Source organism: Sceloporus occidentalis, unplaced genomic scaffold (genome assembly GCF_023333645.1).
Source record: "Sceloporus occidentalis isolate IW3139 unplaced genomic scaffold, rSceOcc1.0.p SCAF_28, whole genome shotgun sequence".
NCBI lineage: Eukaryota > Metazoa > Chordata > Lepidosauria > Squamata > Phrynosomatidae > Sceloporus > Sceloporus occidentalis.
Window position 1 is genome coordinate 3604994 of NW_028317008.1, and position 14667 is coordinate 3619660.

A 14667-nucleotide genomic window follows, 5' to 3' on the forward strand; every position below is an offset into this window, starting at 1 on the left:
TCATCATGAAGTGGACCCTTTCACCAGCAGGAAGGACAAAGCTGGCCCTGAGTAATGCAAGATTGAATGGGTGAGGGGACTTTGAAGAAATAACACTGATTTTGCTATACTGGGCCAACCAAGCTCTTCCTGCAGCAGAAGCTGACTGGGGTTAGAGCTTGATAATGTAGAATAACTTCAAGTAGGCTTAAAAGTATCTTTCTGCAACACTTTGCAAGATAAGAGACTTGCTACTGCTTGTTTTCCAGGCTGACAGAATGCAAGGTGACAAGTAGTTACTAACAAAGAGCTAATGAACAAACAAGTATTTCTAAGCACACTTGTCTACGTTAAGAAAACATGGCAGCGGTGGGATTTGAACCCACGCCTCCGAAGAGACTGGAGCCTTAATCCAGCGCCTTAGACCGCTCGGCCACGCTACCGAGTGACAGCTAGTGGTGTACCACTCTCCAAGGGGGTTTACGCATCAAAGGAAGAGTTGTAGTTTCAACTCCCTTCACTTCACTATTCACTATTCATCATGAAGTGGACCCTTTCACCAGCAGGAAGGACAAAGCTGGCCCTGAGTAATGCAAGATTGAATGGGTGAGGGGACTTTGAAGAAATAACACTGATTTTGCTATACATTAAACTGGGCCAACCAAGCTCTTCCTGCAGCAGAAGCTGACTGGGGTTAGAGCTTGATAATGTAGAATAACTTCAAGTAGGCTTAAAAGTATCTTTCTGCAACACTTTGCAAGATAAGAGACTTGCTACTGCTTGTTTCCCAGGCTGACAGAATGCAAGGTGACAAGTAGTTATTAACAAAGAGCTAATGAACAAACAAGTATTTCTAAGCACACTTGTCTACGTTAAGAACCCACGCCTCCGAAAAGACTGGAGCCTTAAGCAAGCGCCTTAGACCGCTCGGTCACGCTACCAAGTGACAGTAGAGGGTGTACCACTCTCCAAGGGGGTTTACTCACCAAAGGAAGAGTTGTAGTTTCAACTCCCTCACTTCACTATTCATCATGAAGTGGACCCTTTCACCAGCAGGAAGGACAAAGCTGGCCCTGAGTAATGCAAGATTGAATGGGTGAGGGGACTTTGAAGAAATAACACTGATTTTGCTATACTGGGCCAACCAAGCTCTTCCTGCAGCAGAAGCTGACTGGGGTTAGAGCTTGATAATGTAGAATAACTTCAAGTAGGCTTAAAAGTATCTTTCTGCAACACTTTGCAAGATAAGAGACTTGCTACTGCTTGTTTCCCAGGCTGACAGAATGCAAGCTGACAAGTAGTTACAAACAAAGAGCTAATGAACAAACAAGTATTTCTAAGCACACTTGTCTACGTTAAGAAAACATGGCAGCGGTGGGATTTGAACCCACGCCTCCAGAGAGACTGGAGCCTAAATCCAGCGCCTTAGACCGCTCGGCCACGCTACCGAGTGACGGTGGACTGTGTACCACTCTCCAAGGGGGTTTACTCACCAAAGGAAGAGTTGTAGTTTCAACTCCCTTCACTTCACTATTCATCATGAAGTGGACCCTTTCACCAGCAGGAAGGACAAAGCTGGCCCTGAGTAATGCAAGATTGAATGGGTGAGGGGACTGATTTTGCTATACTGGGCCAACCAAGCTCTTCCTGCAGCAGAAGCTGACTGGGGTTAGAGCTTGTTAATGTAGAATAACTTCAAGTAGGCTTAAAAGTATCTTTCTGCAACACTTTGCAAGATAAGAGACTTGCTACTGCTTGTTTCCCAGGCTGACAGAATGCAAGGTGACAAGTAGTTATTAACAAACAGCTAATGAACAAACAAGTATTTCTAAGCACACTTGTCTACGTTAAGAAAACATGGCAGCAGTGAGATTTGAACCCATGCCTCCAGAGGGACTGGAGCCTAAATCCAGCGCCTTAGACCGCTCTGCCAGGCTACCAATTGAAAGTTTGGCGCACGCATGGCAGCGGTGGGATTTGAACCCACGCCTGGGCCAACCAAGCTCTTCCTGCAGCAGAAGCTGACTGGGGTTAGAGCTTGATAATGTAGAATAACTTCAAGTAGGCTTAAAAGTATCTTTCTGCAACACTTTGCAAGATAAGAGACTTGCTACTGCTTGTTTCCCAGGCTGACAGAATGCAACCTGACAAGTAGTTACAAACAAAGAGCTAATGAACAAACAAGTATTTCTAAGCACACTTGTCTACGTTAAGAAAACATGGCAGCGGTGGGATTTGAACCCACGCCTCCAGAGAGACTGGAGCCTAAATCCAGCGCCTTAGACCGCTCGGCCACGCTACCGAGTGACGGGGTACGGTGTACCACTCTCCAAGGGGGTTTACTCACCAAAGGAAGAGTTGTAGTTTCAACTCCCTTCACTTAACTATTCATCATGAAGTGGACCCTTTCACCAGCAGGAAGGACAAAGCTGGCCCTGAGTAATGCAAGATTGAATGGGTGAGGGGACTGATTTTGCTATACTGAGCCAACCAAGCTCTTCCTGCAGCAGAAGCTGACTGGGGTTAGAGCTTGATAATGTAGAATAACTTCAAGTAGGCTTAAAAGTATCTTTCTGCAACACTTTGCAAGATAAGAGTCTTGCTACTGCTTGTTTCCCAGGCTGACAGAAAGCAAGCTGACAAGTAGTTACTAACAAAGAGCTAATGAACAAACAAGTATTTCTAAGCACACTTGTCTACGTTAAGAAAACATGGCAGCGGTGGGATTTGAACCCACGCCTCCGAAGAGACTGGAGCCTAAATCCAGCACCTTAGACCGCTCGGCCAGGCTACCAATTAAAAGTTTAGCGCACGCATGGCAGTGGTGGGATTTGAACCCACGCCTGGGCCAACCAAGCTCTTCCTGCAGCAAAAGCTGACTGGGCTTAGAGCTTGATAATGTAGAATAACTTCAAGTAGGCTTAAAAGTATCTTTCTGCAACACAAGAGACTTGCTACGGCTTGTTTCCCAGGCTGACAGAATGCAAGTTGACAAGTGGTTACTAACAAAGAGCTAATGAACAAACAAGTATTTCTAAGCACACTTGTCTACGTTAAGAAAAGAAGGCAGTGGTGGGATTCGAACCCACGCCTCCAGAGAGACTGGAGCCTAAACCCAGCGCCTTAGACCGCTCGGCCAAGCTACCGAGTGACGGCGGGAGGTGTACCACTCTCCAAGGGGGTTTACTCACCAAAGGAAGAGTTGTAGTTTCAACTCCCTTCACTTCACTATTCATCATGAAGTGGACCCTTTCACCAGCAGGAAGGACAAAGCTGGCCCTGAGTAATGCAAGATTGAATGGGTGAGGGGACTGATTTTGCTATACTGGGCCAACCAAGCTCTTCCTGCAGCAGAAGCTGACTGGGGTTAGAGCTTGTTAATGTAGAATAACTTCAAGTAGGCTTAAAAGTATCTTTCTGCAACACTTTGCAAGATAAGAGACTTGCTACTGCTTGTTTCCCAGGCTGACAGAATGCAAGGTGACAAGTAGTTATTAACAAACAGCTAATGAACAAACAAGCATTTCTAAGCACACTTGTCTACGTTAAGAAAACACGGCAGCAGTGGGATTTGAACCCATGCCTCCAGAGAGACTGGAGCCTAAATCCAGCGCCTTAGACCGCTCTGCCAGGCTACCAATTGAAAGCTTGGAGCACGCATGGCAGTGGTGGGATTTGAACCCACGCCTGGGCCAACCAAGCTCTTCCTGCAGCAGAAGCTGACTGGGGTTAGAGCTTGATAATGTAGAATAACTTCAAGTAGGCTTAAAAGTATCTTTCTGCAACACTTTGCAAGATAAGAGACTTGCTACTGCTTGTTTCCCAGGCTGACAGAATGCAAGCTGACAAGTAGTTACAAACAAAGAGCTAATGAACAAACAAGTATTTCTAAGCACACTTGTCTACGTTAAGAAAACATGGCAGCGGTGGGATTTGAACCCACGCCTCCAGAGAGACTGGAGCCTAAATCCAGCGCCTTAGAACGCTCGGCCACGCTACCGAGTGACGGTGGACTGTGTACCACTCTCCAAGGGGGTTTACTCACCAAAGGAAGAGTTGTAGTTTCAACTCCCTTCACTTCACTATTCATCATGAAGTGGACCCTTTCACCAGCAGGAAGGACAAAGCTGGCCCTGAGTAATGCAAGATTGAATGGGTGAGGGGACTGATTTTGCTATACTGGGCCAACCAAGCTCTTCCTGCAGCAGAAGCTGACTGGGGTTAGAGCTTGATAATGTAGAATAACTTCAAGTAGGCTTAAAAGTATCTTTCTGCAACACTTTGCAAGATAAGAGACTTGCTACTGCTTGTTTCCCAGGCTGACAGAATGCAAGGTGACAAGTAGTTATTAACAAAGAGCTAATGAACAAACAAGTATTTCTAAGCACACTTGTCTACGTTAAGAAAAGAAGGCAGTGGTGGGATTCGAACCCACGCCTCCAGAGAGACTGGAGCCTAAACCCAGCGCCTTAGACCGCTCGGCCAAGCTACCGAGTGACGGCGGGAGGTGTACCACTCTCCAAGGGGGTTTACTCACCAAAGGAAGAGTTGTAGTTTCAACTCCCTTCACTTCACTATTCATCATGAAGTGGACCCTTTCACCAGCAGGAAGGACAAAGCTGGCCCTGAGTAATGCAAGATTGAATGGGTGAGGGGACTGATTTTGCTATACTGGGGCAACCAAGCTCTTCCTGCAGCAGAAGCTGACTGGGGTTAGAGCTTGTTAATGTAGAATAACTTCAAGTAGGCTTAAAAGTATCTTTCTGCAACACTTTGCAAGATAAGAGACTTGCTACTGCTTGTTTCCCAGGCTGACAGAATGCAAGGTGACAAGTAGTTATTAACAAACAGCTAATGAACAAACAAGTATTTCTAAGCACACTTGTCTACGTTAAGAAAACATGGCAGCAGTGGGATTTGAACCCATGCCTCCAGAGAGACTGGAGCCTAAATCCAGCGCCTTAGACCGCTCGGCCAGGCTACCAATTAAAGGTTTAGCGCATGCATGGCAGTGGTGGGATTTGAACCCACGCCTGGGCCAACCAAGCTCTTCCTGCAGCAGAAGCTGACTGGGGTTAGAGCTTGATAATGTAGAATAACTTCAAGTAGGCTTAAAAGTATCTTTCTGCAACACTTTGCAAGATAAGAGACTTGCTACTGCTTGTTTCCCAGGCTGACAGAATGCAAGCTGACAAGTAGTTACAAACAAAGAGCTAATGAACAAACAAGTATTTCTTAGCACACTTGTCTACCATAAGAAAACATGGCAGCGGTGGGATTTGAACCCACGTCTCCAGAGAGACTTGAGCCTAAATCCAGCGCCTTAGACCGCTCGGCCACGCTACCGAGTGACGGTGGATGGTGTACCACTCTCCAAGGGGGTTTACTCACCAAAGGAAGAGTTGTAGTTTCAACTCCCTTCACTTCACTATTCATCATGAAGTGGACCCTTTCACCAGCAGGAAGGACAAAGCTGGCCCTGAGTAATGCAAGATTGAATGGGTGAGGGGACTGATTTTGTTATACTGGGCCAACCAAGCTCTTCCTGCAGCAGAAGCTGACTGGGGTTAGAGCTTGATAATGTAGAATAACTTCAAGTAGGCTTAAAAGTATCTTTCTGCAACACTTTGCAAGATAAGAGACTTGTTACTGCTTGTTTCCCAGGCTGACAGAATGCAAGGTGACAAGTAGTTATTAACAAAGTGCTAATGAACAAACAAGTATTTCTAAGCACACTTGTCTACGTTAAGAAAAGTTGGCAGTGGTGGGATTTGAACCCACGCCTCCAGAGAGACTGGAGCCTAAACCCAGCGCCTTAGACCGCTTGGCCAAGCTACCGAGTGACGGCGGGAGGTGTACCACTCTCCAAGGGGGTTTACTCACCAAAGGAAGAGTTGTAGTTTCAACTCCCTTCACTTCACTATTCATCATGAAGTGGACCCTTTCACCAGCAGGAAGGACAAAGCTGGCCCTGAGTAATGCAAGATTGAATGGGTGAGGGGACTGATTTTGCTATACTGGGCCAACCAAGCTCTTCCTGCAGCAGAAGCTGACTGGGGTTAGAGCTTGATAATGTAGAATAACTTCAAGTAGGCTTAAAAGTATCTTTCTGCAACACTTTGCAAGATAAGAGTCTTGCTACTGCTTGTTTCCCAGGCTGACAGAATGCAAAGTGACAAGTAGTTATTAACAAAGAGCTAATGAACAAACAAGTATTTCTAAGCACATTTGTCTACGTTAAGAAAACATGGCAGCGGTGGGATTCGAACCCACGCCTCCAGAGAGACTGGAGCCTAAATCCATCACCTTAGACCGTTCTGCCAGGCTACCAATTAAAAGTTTGGCGCACGCATGGCAGTGGTGGGATTTGAACCTACGCCTGGGCCAACCAAGCTCTTCCTGCAGCAGAAGCTGACTGGGGTTAGAACTTGATAATGTAGAATAACTTCAAGTAGGCTTAAAAGTATCTTTCTGCAACACTTTGCAAGATAAGAGACTTGCTACTGCTTGTTTTCCAGGCTGACAGAATGCAAGGTGACAAGTAGTTACTAACAAAGAGCTAATGAACAAACAAGTATTTCTAAGCACACTTGTCTACGTTAAGAAAACATGGCAGCAGTGGGATTCGAACCCACGCCTCCAGAGAGACTGGAGCCTAAATCCAGCGCCTTAGACCGCTCGGCCATGCTACCGAGTGACGGCGGATGGTGTACCACTCTCCAAGGGGGTTTACTCACCAAAGGAAGAGTTGTAGTTTCAACTCCCTTCACTTCACTATTCATCATGAAGTGGACCCTTTCACCAGCAGGAAGGACAAAGCTAGCCCTGAGTAATGCAAGATTGAATGGGTGAGGGGACTGATTTTGCTATACTGGGCCAACCAAGCTCTTCCTGCAGCAGAAGCTGACTGGGGTTAGAGCTTGATAATGTAGAATAACTTCAAGTAGGCTTAAAAGTATCTTTCTGCAACACTTTGCAAGATAAGAGACTTGCTACTGTTTTCCAGGCTGACAGAATGCAAGGTGACAAGTAGTTACTAACAAAGAGCTAATGAACAAACAAGTATTTCTAAGCACACTTGTCTACGTTAAGAAAACATGGCAGCGGTGGGATTTGAACCCACGCCTTCGAAGAGACTGGAGCCTTAATCCAGCGCCTTAGACCGCTCGGCCACGCTACCAAGTGACTGCTAGGGGTTTACGCATCAAAGGAAGAGTTGTAGTTTCAACTCCCTTCACTTCACTATTCATCATGAAGTGGACCCTTTCACCAGCAGGAAGGACAAAGCTGGCCCTGAGTAATGCAAGATTGAATGGGTGAGGGGACTGATTTTGCTATACTGGGCCAACCAAGCTCTTCCTGCAGCAGAAGCTGACTGGGGTTAGAGCTTGTTAATGTAGAATAACTTCAAGTAGGCTTAAAAGTATCTTTCTGCAACACTTTGCAAGATAAGAGACTTGCTACTGCTTGTTTCCCAGGCTGACAGAATGCAAGGTGACAAGTAGTTATTAACAAACAGCTAATGAACAAACAAGTATTTCTAAGCACACTTGTCTACGTTAAGAAAACATGGCAGCAGTGGGATTTGAACCCATGCCTCCAGAGAGACTGGAGCCTAAATCCAGCGCCTTAGACCGCTCTGCCAGGCTACCAATTGAAAGTTTGGAGCACGCCTGGGCCAACCAAGCTCTTCCTGCAGCAGAAGCTGACTGGGGTTAGAGCTTGATAATGTAGAATAACTTCAAGTAGGCTTAAAAGTATCTTTCTGCAACACTTTGCAAGATAAGAGACTTGCTACTGCTTGTTTCCCAGGCTGACAGAATGCAAGTTGACAAGTAGTTACTAACAAAGAGCTAATGAACAAACAAGTATTTCTAAGCACACTTGTCTACGTTAAGAAAACATGGCAGCGGTGGGATTCGAACCCACGCCTCCAGAGAAACTGGAGCCTAAATCCAGCGCCTTAGACCGCTCGGCCAGGCTACCAATTAAAAGTTTAGTGCATGCATGGCAGTGGTGGGATTTGAACCCACGCCTGGGCCAACCAAGCTCTTCCTGCAGCACAAGCTGACTGGGGTTAGAGCTTGATAATGTAGAATAACTTCAAGTAGGCTTAAAAGTATCTTTCTGCAACACTTTGCAAGATAAGAGACTTGCTACTGCTTGTTTCCCAGGCTGACAGAATGCAAGCTGACAAGTAGTTACAAACAAAGAGCTAATGAACAAACAAGTATTTCTAAGCACACTTGTCTACGTTAAGAAAACATGGCAGCGGTGGGATTTGAACCCACGCCTCCAGAGAGACTGGAGCCTAAATCCAGCGCCTTAGACCGCTCGGCCACGCTACCGAGTGACGGTGGACGGTGTACCACTCTCCAAGGGGGTTTACTCACCAAAGGAAGAGTTGTAGTTTCAACTCCCTTCACTTCACTATTCATCATGAAGTGGACCCTTTCACCAGCAGGAAGGACAAAGCTGGCCCTGAGTAATGCAAGATTGAATGGGTGAGGGGACTGATTTTGCTATACTGGGCCAACCAAGCTCTTCCTGCAGCAGAAGCTGACTGGGGTTAGAGCTTGATAATGTAGAATAACTTCAAGTAGGCTTAAAAGTATCTTTCTGCAACACTTTGCAAGATAAGAGACTTGCTACTGCTTGTTTCCCAGGCTGACAGAATGCAAGGTGACAAGTAGTTATTAACAAAGAGCTAATGAACAAACAAGTATTTCTAAGCACACTTGTCTACGTTAAGAAAAGATGGCAGTGGTGGGATTCGAACCCACGCCTCCAGAGAGACTGGAGCCTAAATCCAGCGCCTTAGACCGCTCGGCCACGCTACCGAGTGACGGTGGATGGTGTACCACTCTCCAAGGGGGTTTACTCACCAAAGGAAGAGTTGTAGTTTCAACTCCCTTCACTTCACTATTCATCATGAAGTGGACCCTTTCACCAGCAGGAAGGACAAAGCTGGCCCTGAGTAATGCAAGATTGAATGGGTGAGGGGACTGATTTTGTTATACTGGGCCAACCAAGCTCTTCCTGCAGCAGAAGCTGACTGGGGTTAGAGCTTGATAATGTAGAATAACTTCAAGTAGGCTTAAAAGTATCTTTCTGCAACACTTTGCAAGATAAGAGACTTGTTACTGCTTGTTTCCCAGGCTGACAGAATGCAAGGTGACAAGTAGTTATTAACAAAGTGCTAATGAACAAACAAGTATTTCTAAGCACACTTGTCTACGTTAAGAAAAGTTGGCAGTGGTGGGATTTGAACCCACGCCTCCAGAGAGACTGGAGCCTAAACCCAGCGCCTTAGACCGCTCGGCCAAGCTACCGAGTGACGGCGGGAGGTGTACCACTCTCCAAGGGGGTTTACTCACCAAAGGAAGAGTTGTAGTTTCAACTCCCTTCACTTCACTATTCATCATGAAGTGGACCCTTTCACCAGCAGGAAGGACAAAGCTGGCCCTGAGTAATGCAAGATTGAATGGGTGAGGGGACTGATTTTGCTATACTGGGCCAACCAAGCTCTTCCTGCAGCAGAAGCTGACTGGGGTTAGAGCTTGATAATGTAGAATAACTTCAAGTAGGCTTAAAAGTATCTTTCTGCAACACTTTGCAAGATAAGAGTCTTGCTACTGCTTGTTTCCCAGGCTGACAGAATGCAAAGTGACAAGTAGTTATTAACAAAGAGCTAATGAACAAACAAGTATTTCTAAGCACATTTGTCTACGTTAAGAAAACATGGCAGCGGTGGGATTCGAACCCACGCCTCCAGAGAGACTGGAGCCTAAATCCATCACCTTAGACCGTTCTGCCAGGCTACCAATTAAAAGTTTGGCGCACGCATGGCAGTGGTGGGATTTGAACCTACGCCTGGGCCAACCAAGCTCTTCCTGCAGCAGAAGCTGACTGGGGTTAGAACTTGATAATGTAGAATAACTTCAAGTAGGCTTAAAAGTATCTTTCTGCAACACTTTGCAAGATAAGAGACTTGCTACTGCTTGTTTTCCAGGCTGACAGAATGCAAGGTGACAAGTAGTTACTAACAAAGAGCTAATGAACAAACAAGTATTTCTAAGCACACTTGTCTACGTTAAGAAAACATGGCAGCAGTGGGATTCGAACCCACGCCTCCAGAGAGACTGGAGCCTAAATCCAGCGCCTTAGACCGCTCGGCCATGCTACCGAGTGACGGCGGATGGTGTACCACTCTCCAAGGGGGTTTACTCACCAAAGGAAGAGTTGTAGTTTCAACTCCCTTCACTTCACTATTCATCATGAAGTGGACCCTTTCACCAGCAGGAAGGACAAAGCTAGCCCTGAGTAATGCAAGATTGAATGGGTGAGGGGACTGATTTTGCTATACTGGGCCAACCAAGCTCTTCCTGCAGCAGAAGCTGACTGGGGTTAGAGCTTGATAATGTAGAATAACTTCAAGTAGGCTTAAAAGTATCTTTCTGCAACACTTTGCAAGATAAGAGACTTGCTACTGTTTTCCAGGCTGACAGAATGCAAGGTGACAAGTAGTTACTAACAAAGAGCTAATGAACAAACAAGTATTTCTAAGCACACTTGTCTACGTTAAGAAAACATGGCAGCGGTGGGATTTGAACCCACGCCTTCGAAGAGACTGGAGCCTTAATCCAGCGCCTTAGACCGCTCGGCCACGCTACCAAGTGACTGCTAGGGGTTTACGCATCAAAGGAAGAGTTGTAGTTTCAACTCCCTTCACTTCACTATTCATCATGAAGTGGACCCTTTCACCAGCAGGAAGGACAAAGCTGGCCCTGAGTAATGCAAGATTGAATGGGTGAGGGGACTGATTTTGCTATACTGGGCCAACCAAGCTCTTCCTGCAGCAGAAGCTGACTGGGGTTAGAGCTTGTTAATGTAGAATAACTTCAAGTAGGCTTAAAAGTATCTTTCTGCAACACTTTGCAAGATAAGAGACTTGCTACTGCTTGTTTCCCAGGCTGACAGAATGCAAGGTGACAAGTAGTTATTAACAAACAGCTAATGAACAAACAAGTATTTCTAAGCACACTTGTCTACGTTAAGAAAACATGGCAGCAGTGGGATTTGAACCCATGCCTCCAGAGAGACTGGAGCCTAAATCCAGCGCCTTAGACCGCTCTGCCAGGCTACCAATTGAAAGTTTGGAGCACGCCTGGGCCAACCAAGCTCTTCCTGCAGCAGAAGCTGACTGGGGTTAGAGCTTGATAATGTAGAATAACTTCAAGTAGGCTTAAAAGTATCTTTCTGCAACACTTTGCAAGATAAGAGACTTGCTACTGCTTGTTTCCCAGGCTGACAGAATGCAAGTTGACAAGTAGTTACTAACAAAGAGCTAATGAACAAACAAGTATTTCTAAGCACACTTGTCTACGTTAAGAAAACATGGCAGCGGTGGGATTCGAACCCACGCCTCCAGAGAAACTGGAGCCTAAATCCAGCGCCTTAGACCGCTCGGCCAGGCTACCAATTAAAAGTTTAGTGCATGCATGGCAGTGGTGGGATTTGAACCCACGCCTGGGCCAACCAAGCTCTTCCTGCAGCACAAGCTGACTGGGGTTAGAGCTTGATAATGTAGAATAACTTCAAGTAGGCTTAAAAGTATCTTTCTGCAACACTTTGCAAGATAAGAGACTTGCTACTGCTTGTTTCCCAGGCTGACAGAATGCAAGCTGACAAGTAGTTACAAACAAAGAGCTAATGAACAAACAAGTATTTCTAAGCACACTTGTCTACGTTAAGAAAACATGGCAGCGGTGGGATTTGAACCCACGCCTCCAGAGAGACTGGAGCCTAAATCCAGCGCCTTAGACCGCTCGGCCACGCTACCGAGTGACGGTGGACGGTGTACCACTCTCCAAGGGGGTTTACTCACCAAAGGAAGAGTTGTAGTTTCAACTCCCTTCACTTCACTATTCATCATGAAGTGGACCCTTTCACCAGCAGGAAGGACAAAGCTGGCCCTGAGTAATGCAAGATTGAATGGGTGAGGGGACTGATTTTGCTATACTGGGCCAACCAAGCTCTTCCTGCAGCAGAAGCTGACTGGGGTTAGAGCTTGATAATGTAGAATAACTTCAAGTAGGCTTAAAAGTATCTTTCTGCAACACTTTGCAAGATAAGAGACTTGCTACTGCTTGTTTCCCAGGCTGACAGAATGCAAGGTGACAAGTAGTTATTAACAAAGAGCTAATGAACAAACAAGTATTTCTAAGCACACTTGTCTACGTTAAGAAAAGATGGCAGTGGTGGGATTCGAACCCACGCCTCCAGAGAGACTGGAGCCTAAACCCAGCGCCTTAGACCGCTCGGCCAAGCTACCGAGTGACGGCGGGAGGTGTACCACTCTCCAAGGGGGTTTACTCACCAAAGGAAGAGTTGTAGTTTCAACTCCCTTCACTTCACTATTCATCATGAAGTGGACCCTTTCACCAGCAGGAAGGACAAAGCTGGCCCTGAGTAATGCAAGATTGAATGGGTGAGGGGACTGATTTTGCTATACTGGGCCAACCAAGCTCTTCCTGCAGCAGAAGCTGACTGGGGTTAGAGCTTGTTAATGTAGAATAACTTCAAGTAGGCTTAAAAGTATCTTTCTGCAACACTTTGCAAGATAAGAGACTTGCTACTGCTTGTTTCCCAGGCTGACAGAATGCAAAGTGACAAGTAGTTATTAACAAAGAGCTAATGAACAAACAAGTATTTCTAAGCACATTTGTCTACGTTAAGAAAACATGGCAGCGGTGGGATTCGAACCCACGCCTCCAGAGAGACTGGAGCCTAAATCCATCACCTTAGACCGTTCTGCCAGGCTACCAATTAAAAGTTTGGCGCACGCATGGCAGTGGTGGGATTTGAACCTACGCCTGGGCCAACCAAGCTCTTCCTGCAGCAGAAGCTGACTGGGGTTAGAACTTGATAATGTAGAATAACTTCAAGTAGGCTTAAAAGTATCTTTCTGCAACACTTTGCAAGATAAGAGACTTGCTACTGCTTGTTTTCCAGGCTGACAGAATGCAAGGTGACAAGTAGTTACTAACAAAGAGCTAATGAACAAACAAGTATTTCTAAGCACACTTGTCTACGTTAAGAAAACATGGCAGCAGTGGGATTCGAACCCACGCCTCCAGAGAGACTGGAGCCTAAATCCAGCGCCTTAGACCGCTCGGCCATGCTACCGAGTGACGGCGGATGGTGTACCACTCTCCAAGGGGGTTTACTCACCAAAGGAAGAGTTGTAGTTTCAACTCCCTTCACTTCACTATTCATCATGAAGTGGACCCTTTCACCAGCAGGAAGGACAAAGCTAGCCCTGAGTAATGCAAGATTGAATGGGTGAGGGGACTGATTTTGCTATACTGGGCCAACCAAGCTCTTCCTGCAGCAGAAGCTGACTGGGGTTAGAGCTTGATAATGTAAAATAACTTCAAGTAGGCTTAAAAGTATCTTTCTGCAACACTTTGCAAGATAAGAGACTTGCTACTGTTTTCCAGGCTGACAGAATGCAAGGTGACAAGTAGTTACTAACAAAGAGCTAATGAACAAACAAGTATTTCTAAGCACACTTGTCTACGTTAAGAAAACATGGCAGCGGTGGGATTTGAACCCACGCCTTCGAAGAGACTGGAGCCTTAATCCAGCGCCTTAGACCGCTCGGCCACGCTACCAAGTGACTGCTAGTGGTGTACCACTCTCCAAGGGGGTTTACGCATCAAAGGAAGAGTTGTAGTTTCAACTCCCTTCACTTCACTATTCATCATGAAGTGGACCCTTTCACCAGCAGGAAGGACAAAGCTGGCCCTGAGTAATGCAAGATTGAATGGGTGAGGGGACTTTGAAGAAATAACACTGATTTTGCTATACATTAAACTGGGCCAACCAAGCTCTTCCTGCAGCAGAAGCTGACTGGGGTTAGAGCTTGATAATGTAGAATAACTTCAAGTAGGCTTAAAAGTATCTTTCTGCAACACTTTGCAAGATAAGAGACTTGCTACTGCTTGTTTCCCAGGCTGACAGAATGCAAGGTGACAAGTAGTTATTAACAAAGAGCTAATGAACAAACAAATATTTCTAAGCACACTTGTCTACGTTAAGAAAACATGGCAGGGGTGGGATTTGAACCCACGCCTCCGAAAAGATTAGAGCCTTAAGCAAGCGCCTTAGACCGCTCAGTCACGCTACCAAGATAAAGTAAAGAGTGTACCACTCTCCAAGGGGGTTTACTCACCAAAGGAAGAGTTGTAGTTTCAACTCCCTTCACTTCACTATTCATCATGAAGTGGACCCTTTCACCAGCAGGAAGGACAAAGCTGGCCCTGAGTAATGCAAGATTGAATGGGTGAGGGGACTTTGAAGAAATAACACTGATTTTGCTATACTGGGCCAGCCAAGCTCTTCCTGCAGCAGACGCTGACTGGGGTTAGAGCTTGATAATGTAGAATAACTTCAAGTAGGCTTAAAAGTATCTTTCTGCAACACTTTGCAAGATAAGAGACTTGCTACTGCTTGTTTTCCAGGCTGACAGAATGCAAGGTGACAAGTAGTTACTAACAAAGAGCTAATGAACAAACAAGCACACTTGTCTACGTTAAGAAAACATGGCAGCGGTGGGATTTGAACCCACGCTTCCGAAGAGACTGGAGCCTAAACCCAGCGCCTTAAACCACTCCGCTACGCTAC

The 14667-nt window shown here is 46.0% G+C and overlaps 13 non-coding genes across 13 annotated transcripts; all 13 read right to left on the minus strand.

The window, feature by feature from the left end:
- Positions 1 to 340: 340 nt before the first annotated feature.
- On the minus strand, positions 341 to 422 carry TRNAL-AAG (transfer RNA leucine (anticodon AAG)). Its single transcript has one exon. It is a non-coding gene; the product is annotated as a tRNA-Leu (tRNA).
- A 923-nt stretch (positions 423 to 1345) lies between these two features.
- Positions 1346 to 1427, minus strand: TRNAL-UAG (transfer RNA leucine (anticodon UAG)). The gene has a single exon. It is a non-coding gene; the product is annotated as a tRNA-Leu (tRNA).
- Positions 1428 to 2199: 772 nt separating this feature from the next.
- On the minus strand, positions 2200 to 2281 carry TRNAL-UAG (transfer RNA leucine (anticodon UAG)). The gene has a single exon. It is a non-coding gene; the product is annotated as a tRNA-Leu (tRNA).
- A 1616-nt stretch (positions 2282 to 3897) lies between these two features.
- On the minus strand, positions 3898 to 3979 carry TRNAL-UAG (transfer RNA leucine (anticodon UAG)). The gene has a single exon. It is a non-coding gene; the product is annotated as a tRNA-Leu (tRNA).
- Positions 3980 to 6589: 2610 nt separating this feature from the next.
- TRNAL-UAG (transfer RNA leucine (anticodon UAG)) lies at positions 6590 to 6671 on the minus strand. Its single transcript has one exon. It is a non-coding gene; the product is annotated as a tRNA-Leu (tRNA).
- Positions 6672 to 7077: 406 nt separating this feature from the next.
- Positions 7078 to 7159, minus strand: TRNAL-AAG (transfer RNA leucine (anticodon AAG)). Its single transcript has one exon. It is a non-coding gene; the product is annotated as a tRNA-Leu (tRNA).
- A 1086-nt stretch (positions 7160 to 8245) lies between these two features.
- On the minus strand, positions 8246 to 8327 carry TRNAL-UAG (transfer RNA leucine (anticodon UAG)). The gene has a single exon. It is a non-coding gene; the product is annotated as a tRNA-Leu (tRNA).
- A 410-nt stretch (positions 8328 to 8737) lies between these two features.
- Positions 8738 to 8819, minus strand: TRNAL-UAG (transfer RNA leucine (anticodon UAG)). Its single transcript has one exon. It is a non-coding gene; the product is annotated as a tRNA-Leu (tRNA).
- A 1264-nt stretch (positions 8820 to 10083) lies between these two features.
- Positions 10084 to 10165, minus strand: TRNAL-UAG (transfer RNA leucine (anticodon UAG)). Its single transcript has one exon. It is a non-coding gene; the product is annotated as a tRNA-Leu (tRNA).
- A 406-nt stretch (positions 10166 to 10571) lies between these two features.
- Positions 10572 to 10653, minus strand: TRNAL-AAG (transfer RNA leucine (anticodon AAG)). The gene has a single exon. It is a non-coding gene; the product is annotated as a tRNA-Leu (tRNA).
- Positions 10654 to 11739: 1086 nt separating this feature from the next.
- On the minus strand, positions 11740 to 11821 carry TRNAL-UAG (transfer RNA leucine (anticodon UAG)). The gene has a single exon. It is a non-coding gene; the product is annotated as a tRNA-Leu (tRNA).
- A 1264-nt stretch (positions 11822 to 13085) lies between these two features.
- TRNAL-UAG (transfer RNA leucine (anticodon UAG)) lies at positions 13086 to 13167 on the minus strand. Its single transcript has one exon. It is a non-coding gene; the product is annotated as a tRNA-Leu (tRNA).
- Positions 13168 to 13573: 406 nt separating this feature from the next.
- TRNAL-AAG (transfer RNA leucine (anticodon AAG)) lies at positions 13574 to 13655 on the minus strand. The gene has a single exon. It is a non-coding gene; the product is annotated as a tRNA-Leu (tRNA).
- Between the last annotated feature and the right edge of the window lie 1012 nt (positions 13656 to 14667).